The sequence below is a fragment of the Brassica oleracea genome, chromosome C9 (genome assembly GCF_000695525.1).
Source record: "Brassica oleracea var. oleracea cultivar TO1000 chromosome C9, BOL, whole genome shotgun sequence".
NCBI classification, from domain to species: domain Eukaryota; kingdom Viridiplantae; phylum Streptophyta; class Magnoliopsida; order Brassicales; family Brassicaceae; genus Brassica; species Brassica oleracea.
Window position 1 is genome coordinate 15,207,918 of NC_027756.1, and position 9,906 is coordinate 15,217,823.

The 9,906-nt window shown below is 31.2% G+C and overlaps 1 long non-coding RNA gene across 1 annotated transcript; it reads left to right on the plus strand.

The window, feature by feature from the left end:
* Positions 1–5,072: 5,072 nt before the first annotated feature.
* LOC106317005 lies at positions 5,073–6,625 on the plus strand. The gene is made up of 5 exons (XR_001265028.1): positions 5,073–5,425; positions 5,572–5,856; positions 5,948–6,014; positions 6,098–6,133; positions 6,225–6,625. It is a non-coding gene; the product is annotated as an uncharacterized LOC106317005 (long non-coding RNA).
* Positions 6,626–9,906: the final 3,281 nt, after the last annotated feature.

Sequence of the window (9,906 nt, forward strand, 5' to 3'; positions counted from 1 at the left end):
TAAAAATTTAAATTTTCAAAAAAACATTCAAGCTTTCCAAAATCTAACCCTAAGAATACATACAATACTACAACATATGTTGTCAAATCATAAAACCAAAGAATATCATGATTAACTATTTTCACTCATCTATGAAACCTATTCAATTTTATTATATCTTAATTTACATTACTTAAAATTGTTTATAATTACATGATTTTAATTTTTTATTTGTCAAAATATTTTTTTAAAAAATTATAAATTATTTTTAAGATCAACTACACCAGACGACTTACTTGTAAGTCGTCTAGACGATTGCTTGTAAGTCGTCTAGACGATTACTTGTAAATCGTCTAGACGATTTCCAGTATCTCAAACGACTTACTAGGGCTATATTCATAAAAATGGCTTATGATTTTTTGTTTGGTCACAAGGGGCTGGTTGTAATTTCACAAGGCTTTTAGGTTAGTTTTGCATTTGATTCAAGTTTGGGTAAACTTTTGCAATCAAAGTCAAGTTTTGGGTCATATTTGGTAAATCCTCCATTTTTTAATGGGTTTTTGCAAAAATGACTCAAAACGAAAAGTAAAATGCAAACTGACCCATGACTTTGTGAAGAAGTTCAGATTATTCACGAAAATGCGATTTTTTTTCTTTCGAAAATGTTTGTTTTACTCATTCATCCTCATCCTCCTCGTATATTTACAACATAATCATTGTCATCAATACATCAACCACTATGAACAACCAATTTCAAGGTCTAAATGCACCTAAAATCAACATCAGCATCTTCATATTATTATTTCCTACACACATAAACCATTTCATCCCAACATCCCAACTTTTTATTCCAAAATTTATAAGCTTATTAGAGTTACTCAAGTTCATGATTCTTAGTCAAGAACGAGTGAGTGACTTTCATTAAGAAGTGATGTGTGCTTGGAGAGGCTAAACATTAACCTCATTGAATCTAACAATGATTTTGGATTTTTTGTTTACAGATTTGGCTTTGGTCAATGCATAGGTTAGTTTTGCAATTGTATTTTTTTGTATGTTTTAGAGACGATTTCTCTAGAAGTCTTCCAACTTTTCTTTGTTAACAAAAAAAAAGTAAAGACTTACCGGAAAGTATTCTCGGATAAACATGTTAATTTTGCAATTGACCGAATTGTTTCAAACTTTGACTTTCTCTAAAAGACTTCCTAGGAAGTCTTCTCTGCATAAGACTTTCAGAGAAATCGTCTCAACTGTCTGTGGAAGTCTTCTCATTATCGTTGAAAGTCGTCTTAGGTTACGTTTGCAATTGACAAATAAAACTTAAATATTTAATTTTAACCAGAAGTTTCTATGTAAGTCTTCTGACGGAAGGCTTCCTCGAAATCGTCCACATTTTTATTCGAAGATTATCGTCAAACCTTTGGTTACGACATAAGAGCCATAAGATTTCCAGTTAATATTAAATTTATTTGTCAATTCCAAAAGTAACCTAAGACGATTTTTAGCGACAGTGAGAATACTTCCACCGACAACTGAGTCACATTCCCTGGAAGTCTTCTGTAGAGAAGACTTTCGGGTAAGTCTTCTAGAAAAAATCAAATTTCTGACGCAGTTCGGTCAATGGCAAAACTAACCTGACTATCTGAGAAGACTTTATGGTATGTGTACTATGGTATTTTCAAGATTTTTTTTGGAAACAAAAATAAACCATTATCTACAAAGTAAGACTTCGAGAGAAGTCTGCCGTAGAGTAGACTTCTTTGGAAGTTGTTCTTTGTAAATTTGAAATTTCAAAAATGACCTAAACGCATGACTTCCTAGAAGTATTATGCCGGAATATTTTTGTATAATTCTTCTGCCGGAAGACTGCCGGATTCTACGTCAATGTTTAATAAACTTTCATTTTCTCTAAAATTATAAAAACTTTTTAACATTTTCTTGTTAATTCATGTATATTTGTCACTATTGGAGCTACTAAATGAAATTGATAACTTAATTGGTGATAATTATGAGATTGCCAACATTCATTTTATTAAAATGGGAACTTGTATTTTCAAGAGTGCTAAGTAATTTTAAGATCAGTTTTTTTTAACTTTCATAAATGTTAAGTAATTCATGAATATGTGGTTTGTGTCTTTTTAGAACATAAGATATACTTTTTAAAGTTCATGTGATTTAAAATTTCAGTTTTCTCTTAAAATTTAAGTTCTCCGCTTAAATTTTAATTTCTCGCTTAAATTTCCCGTTTATATTTTAAATTTTCGTTTAAAATTTAAGTCTTTCGAGAAGACTTCCTAGAAGTCTTCCGAAGACTTTCTAGAAGACTTATGTAATGTTTGATCTTGTATAATTTAACTATGATTTTTTAGACGTCTTCTCCTTTAGTTTTAGTAAATTTGACTAAATTTTTATGTTATTGTGTTCTGCTATTGAAGTTATATATAAATTCAATAATGTCAAGTACTTTTAGCAAGATAATTTTGTACACATAAACATATTTACCAACATTTCATTAACATCTCTTCAAATTTACAAAATAATCCACAACTAAAAGAGTACACATATAAATCACAAAATAAACCATAAATAAAACTATTACACTTGGAGTTAGAGATCATTCAACCACAAATATAAGTTTGGACTGCACTTGACATACACATCATAAACTTTGATAGTTCTTGTGTTCATGATTCAGGTTTTTGAATACTTTGTGGGCGACTTCCATGAAGTCTTCCAGAAAGTCTTCATGTAAGCTTCCTAAAACTTGAAACTTTCATCATCTTAAACACACTCAGATCTGTTTACCAGATGATCGGACAGCTCCTCCATTTTGATAGCTCCAGATCTGAAGCTAAAACAAAGATTCAAAACATGGCTTTGGAAAAATGTAAGAGCTTTACCAAATGAAGAAAAATCAAAAATGGAGACTTACCAAAACGCTCAGATCTATTTTGAAAAAGGAGACATGAGAGAAGACTCCGTTAGAAGACTTCCATGAAGTTTTGTAATGCATTATATGTTAGAAAATTTCTGAGGGAAGTCTTCCAAAGTTTGATTCAGATCTGAAAAACATATATATCCAAAAGCATTCAAATGACTTCAAAACAAAGAAAAACTTCAAAAATAAGGTATGAGCTTTAAGCAACAAAAAGAGTTTTCAAAAGGTAAGAGTTTTAAGCAGCAAAAGGTTATCACTTGAAGAAAAACCAGACATGAAGACTTACCAAAACGCTAAGATATGTTATGAAAAAGGAGACATGAGAGAAGACTCTGTCATGGAAGTCTTCTGGTGCATTATATGTTATAAGACTTCCCTAAAAGTCCTCCAAATCTTACTTCCCTCGAAGTCTTCCAAATCTGACTCATATCTGAAAAAACATGCATATCCAAAAGCATTCAAATGACTTCAAAACAGAAAAAAACTTCAAAAATAAGGTAAGAGCTTTAAAAACAAAAAAAAAGTTTTCAAAAGGCAAGAGTTTTAAGCAACAAGAGGTTACCAAATGAAGAAATATGATTTATAGATCTACCTTCAGAGGAGTGGAAGATGAGAACCATGTAATGAAAAACTTGCAAAAACAAAATAAATTAATGAGAAAGACATGAAATAAAAATGAAAAATTAATATAAAGTTTGGTGTTTTCAAACTCAAATAGATTAGAGGGAAGTTGGTGAGTTTTAGAGTGAAAAACATTATATTTTTGTTGCAACCATTTGAGAGAAAGAGAGAGAATATGTAAATTTTCTTTATATAAAGACACAAAATTCTAATAAGGTTAAATATTTTTAATTCATAAGACTTTCAAGAAATTCTTTCTATGAAATGCATTAATTATTGGAAGACTTAAGTTACATAAACGCTAAACTCAAAATAACTAACAAAGTAGAAACAAACACTTCATAAAGCTTAAGATCAATTTTTTTGTCAAACTTAAAATCAACTTTAAAAGTATTTAATATACACAAAACTAAATACATATAAGTAAAAATTAAATTTTTCAAAAAAGAAAATTAAACTTCCAAAATCTAACCCTAAAATATAAACAATACTATAACATATTTTACCAAACTCTAAACCAAAGAATACCATGACACACTACATTCACTCATCTATGTTGAAAACAATTCAATTTTACTAGATCTTAATTTATATCATTTACAAATGTTTATAATTACATGATTTCAATTTCTCCCATCAAAATATTTTTTATAAAATTTATAATTTATTTTTAAGATCTATTATATGAGAGAAGACTTCCATAACCCTAGAAGACTTCCTGGGCTTATATTTGTAAAAATACAGTCTGATTTTTTGTTTGGTCAAAAGACACTGATAGTAATTTTACAAGGCTTTTGGGTTATTTTTGTATTTGATTGAGGGCATTTTCTCTACCCCTTCTTACCCTGGAAAAACAGGGATACCTTGCATTCTTGAACCGATAACCATCTTTCGGCTAACCTAGCCTCCTCCCTTCCTCGGGACCAAAAAGGGGTAGTAAAGAAGAGTTTTTCAGAAATTATCACAATGAGTGATTTTTATTGTTCTAAAAAATTTATCTTAACATATATATGATTTATTCTATCTTATGTGATAATATATATATATATATATATTAAAACATAGTCTGTTTAATTTTACCAACCAAATATTATAAACATATATATAATATTTTAATATTAATAAAAAAAATATAATATAAATTAACTATGATATTTTCGTTAGAATTTTTAATTATTCTGAAGATAATGATAAGTTATCAGCTAAGTCACTAAAATTATTTATCAAAATTAACAATTAAGCATAAAATATGACTAAGCTTAAAATTATGGAGAACATGACAAATCAGAAAATCAACAAATTAATTTCTCAAATAATAGTATAGATAACTCATAGTCTTATAGATACAATATATCTTATATTAATTAGCATACTTAGATGGAGAATTGCCAAAAATACTACTTTAAAGATACCACTTTTCATTTTTACCTTAACCAACTTTACCTTTAAAATTTTAATTGGCAAAGTAACTTTATACCCTAACTAATTAAATCTAAAAACTACTCTTTTTTTCCCTACGAATTCTTCAGATCTCAGATCCACGAAATTGAATATATCCGAGCCGACGAGATTGGCCAATTCTGAAGAGTACTCCTTCGACGACGCTAGCGAGTTCTCCGGCGAAATTTGACGGCGTTGACGAATTCTCTGGCTAGTTCTCCGGCGAGATTTGACGAGGACTACAACCTCAAATGGTTTTCCGAGTCTATCACCGTCGTCGATCAATCCGTTCATGAGCTATGCAGTTTAGTATCAGACTCCGTTCTGGACCTCTCCCGCGGTTTGCTCGAGCTTCAATCCGCACTCGAAGGGTTTTTGATTATTATCGGTTACGAACAGAAACATGGGGATTGGAAGTTCAATTCGACCGACAATCATCCGTTTGTGAGGGTATGTGATACACATAGCCGTTCCTGATCATAGCGATTCAAATTGATTAAGAAAAAATGTATGCATTGATTATTTAGTAATGGGCCGGCACTGTTGATATTATTAACAAGATTTTAATGCTTCTCCTCGTTGTTGTTGCTTTGCAGATGCTTTCATGCAGAGTGGAGACGCAGACGGAGCTTCTTCACCAAGTATCACTCTTTGTGATGCGTACTCTGCGATTGGGGATGGTGGGAGTATGTGAATTTTTGGAGCCGTTCGTGAATTTTGTAATATTATGTATCCCATTTGCAGATTCATCCCCGTCTTTGTTTGTGAGGGAGTTAGTCTCATCAATGGCTTCCCTTTGTTGCTCATGCCGTCATGAAGCCCTGCCGGTATTCAGATTGCTTATGCGGTGTCTTAAGTATGTCCTAGGGAAGAACTCGGAAGTAAGTACCTATGATTGACAGTTACTATGATGAATGCTTATAGGACCAAGTATTAAGTTTCTGAGGCTATTCATGACAATATAAATTTCAGCTGCATTGTCAAGACACTAGTGGATGCTTACATTGTGGTTGCGAGAGACTTGGTTGGAACTAGATTGGTATGTTGTGCTAATTGCTTCATGACTTCATTTTGATCTTTGTGCTCTTTTCTGACATGTATTCATTTATTTAATGCTAGCAGGAAGTAATAGAAGTGCATGTGCTTGGTGTTCAACTGGTAGATACCGTGCTTTTGCTTTTTCACCAAAAGTAAACATGATCATGCTAAACATTTCTTTGTCTAACTATGGATTTTGATTATTTTGCAGGGCTAGCTGTGTGATGTTGAACAAAGGCAAGCATACAGTTGAAGTTGTTTCTATGTTGGTCACTATCCTTCAGTACCAAGCTTATCTATAAGAAACCGTACTCTAAGAAACTACATTACTGATGATGCTTATCACTGGAAAGAGAATTTGTAGTTTGCTTGGTCCGTCCATGAACTGGGTGCGTCCGGTTTTGTCCTAGTTGAACAATGTGTCTTCTGTAGCTGTCAAACTCAAGGTTTAGGCCTATTCATAGTGCCAGTTATGCACTGGAATATGTGGCATTGGAATATTTAGTAGTTATTGTATTCATATGCTTCTTTATGAAAGAGTTTTTTGGTGCGTAATCTAATATATTTTTAGGTTATGAACCAATCATTTTGATTATCAGAGATATAATAACGAGCATCCATTTACTTGAAAGTAGAACTAGAAATGTTTGATTTCAAGTACAGAATAGCTGGGAATTGCACATATGCAAGGGATTTGGGTAATTTAAATTCAAAAGAAACCATAAAATTATTTATAAACGTTTATAAATGATTTCTCGTAAACGCTTATAAAATTATCAATGAGCACTTGTAAATGATTTATAAGACTTACTAGATCATTATAAATTTTTTTAAAGGCTTATAAATTATTTATAAGAGTTTTAAATCATTTAAAATATTTTAATACTCAGCTATAAATGTTTATACATCATTTTGTAATGATTTATAAATAAATTATAAATATTTAAAACGGGTCTTATAAATTATTTATAAGCCTTTAAAAACAAATTATAATGATCTAGTAAGTCTTATAAATCATTTACAAGTGCTCATTGATAATTTTATAAGCGTTTACAAATAATATTATAAGAGTTGATAAATGCTTATAATTAATTTATAAGAGTTTATAAATTAGTTATGAGAGTTTATAAATTATTTTATAAGGGTTTATAAATATTTAAAAATCATTTATAAGAGCTTAGAATTCTGTTATAATAATTTATAAATAATTTTATCAAAGTTTATAAATTAGTTATAAATATTAAGAAAGGCTTATAAATCATAAACGAGTATAAAGGTTTATGAATGTTTATGAGGGTTTGTGAATCGGTTTATAAGGGCTTATGAACTAATTTATAAAAGTTATATGTACTTATTTATAAGCGTTTATGAATTGATTTATAATGGTTTTAAATCGATTTGTAAGGGTCCATAAACTGATTTATAAATGTTTATATGTTTGTCGTGTGCTCAGATTGGCTTGCACTAATGCCAAAGAAACTAGAAAGTGATTATGTGTTATCTTTTTAGAACAAAATAATGATAACGGAGTTTTAGTTAATTTATCTTATGGTCGTACAGAGGATTGTGTTTAAATGCATGGAAACATGCATTGAGATTTTCACAGAATTTTTCTCACATGGAATGATACAAAAGTATATGTTTTGCAAAACTTTTTGTGTGCATAGTCTTTTTGAGCGATTTTAGAAACATCAACTTATAAGTCATTATAAATCAGTTTATAGATATATTTTTATAAATGATTTATAAACCCTTATAAATAAGTTAAAATTAATTTATAAATTATTTATAAATCTTCATAAATGATTCATAAACATTTATAAATTATTTATAATCTTTATATAGCCTTATAGAAAACTAAGTTCAAGTTTGTTATACATATCCTTATAGACTGATTTTATAAAGTCTTATAAATGAATTATATTTCAAAAGATATTTAGAAAGCCTTATAAATTGTTTTGATAACCAATTATAAATAGATTTATGAACCTAATAAATGGTTTTATAAATCCTTATATATGATCTATAAATTGTTTTATAAAATCTTATAAATGTCTTAATAAAATATTTATAGACCGTTATATATAATCTATAAATTTTCTTATAAAAACTAATAAATTTCTTTATAAACTCTTATAAATGATTTATAATATTTTATAAAAGATTTATAAATCCTTATATATGGTTTATAAACCTTTATAAATTATTTATAAATGATTTTTAAATATTTACAAATGATTTGTAGATTTTGACAAACATATATATTATTTATTATCACTTAAAAGTGATTTATAGACCTTTTAAACGTCTATAAATGATTAACAATATTTTATAAAGTCCTGAAAGATAACTAATACTTCAATCTTTTCTTACAGTAACAGAAGCAAAATGTTGTGTTTTAGTTAAAGCTCTGAACTCACTTACCTTTGTGATTGTTCGAACTCTTTGAGCTCAAAGGGAGTAGACAGAGTGTAATCATAAATGTAATCAGGTTTCTTCCCACGTCAATAATAATATGCAATCTTAAGAATAGTCGCCAGATCTACCCCATCTTCCTAGCATATGTAGATCAATCGTGCTGTAGATTAGTAAAATAAATACGGGAGCTAACAGTGTTGATCAGGAATGATATCACGGGGCTGAACATGGCTCTCTCTGATCTGCAGACCCTTCAGAACATGGAGATCGCTGATGGGAGCTATTCACATGACAAATTTGGTCATTACAGAGCTGTTTGTGATGACTTGAAAACCAGACTTATGGGAGCTACAAAGCAGTTTGATCAAGATGTTCTTACTGTGAGATCAGAGGTTAGAGTTATAGATTTTTTGAATTTCTGACTTTAGAGAGTATCTAACTGAGATATGCTTTGTCTTCCTGCAGAACATGAAGCCTCATGAAAATTGGAAACAATTGTTTTAGCTAAAGCCTTTGTTGTCATCGCTAAAGAAAGCAAAAACCTTCAGTTCGCTTGGGACCTTAGCGCTCAGATCCGCAACTCTCAGCTGCTTCTCTCCACTGCCGCTGCTTCCAGTCGTCCCGTGACGGTTCTTGACTCTGAACTCACTATCCGCGACATGGCTGTCTTGCGTTACCAAGCTCAGCAGCTTCATTACGACAGCGCCACTATGATCATGAGGCTCAAGGCTACTATTCAGTCTTTGAAGAGCATATGAGTTCTGTTACTGAGAAGAGTGCTAAGTATGCTCAGATTGCTGCTGAGGAAGTGCCCAAGAGTCTTTACTGCCTTGGTGTTCATCTCACTACTGAGTGGTTTCAGAACTCTGAGTTACAGGAGAAGCTTGCAGAGAGAAACTATGCTGTGGCTTCTAAGATCACCGATAACAGTCTTTACCATTTCTTTGTGTTTTCTGATAACATTGTTGCTACTTCGGTTGTGGTTAACTCCACTGCGCTCAACTCCAAGGCCCCTGAGAAAGTCGTCTTTCATCTTGTCACTAACGAGATCAACTACGCTGCGATGAAGTCATGGTTTACTATAAACATGGACAACCTCAGAGGAGTCACTGTTGATGTTCAGAAGTTTGAGGATTTCAAATGGCTTAATGCTTCTTATGTCCCCGTCCTCAAGCAGCTCCAAGATTGATACGCAAAGTTACTATTTCTCTGGATACAACCACTACAAGAAAACACAAATTTAACGACGGCGAAAATCGTCGTTATTTCCTCGGAAAAGAAGGCTTACGAGGAAATGGCGATGAAAGGCGTTTCGTCGTTATATGATTGTCGTAAGAGAAGATTCGTCGCCATTTCCTCGTTAATTAGCGAGGTTATATTTTCCTCGTAAAGAAGAATTAAGTTTTCGTCGTAAAGACCACGTGGGGTTTCCACGTAGCGCGGTCGTTGTGCTTCCTCGTAAGAAACTCGTAAAT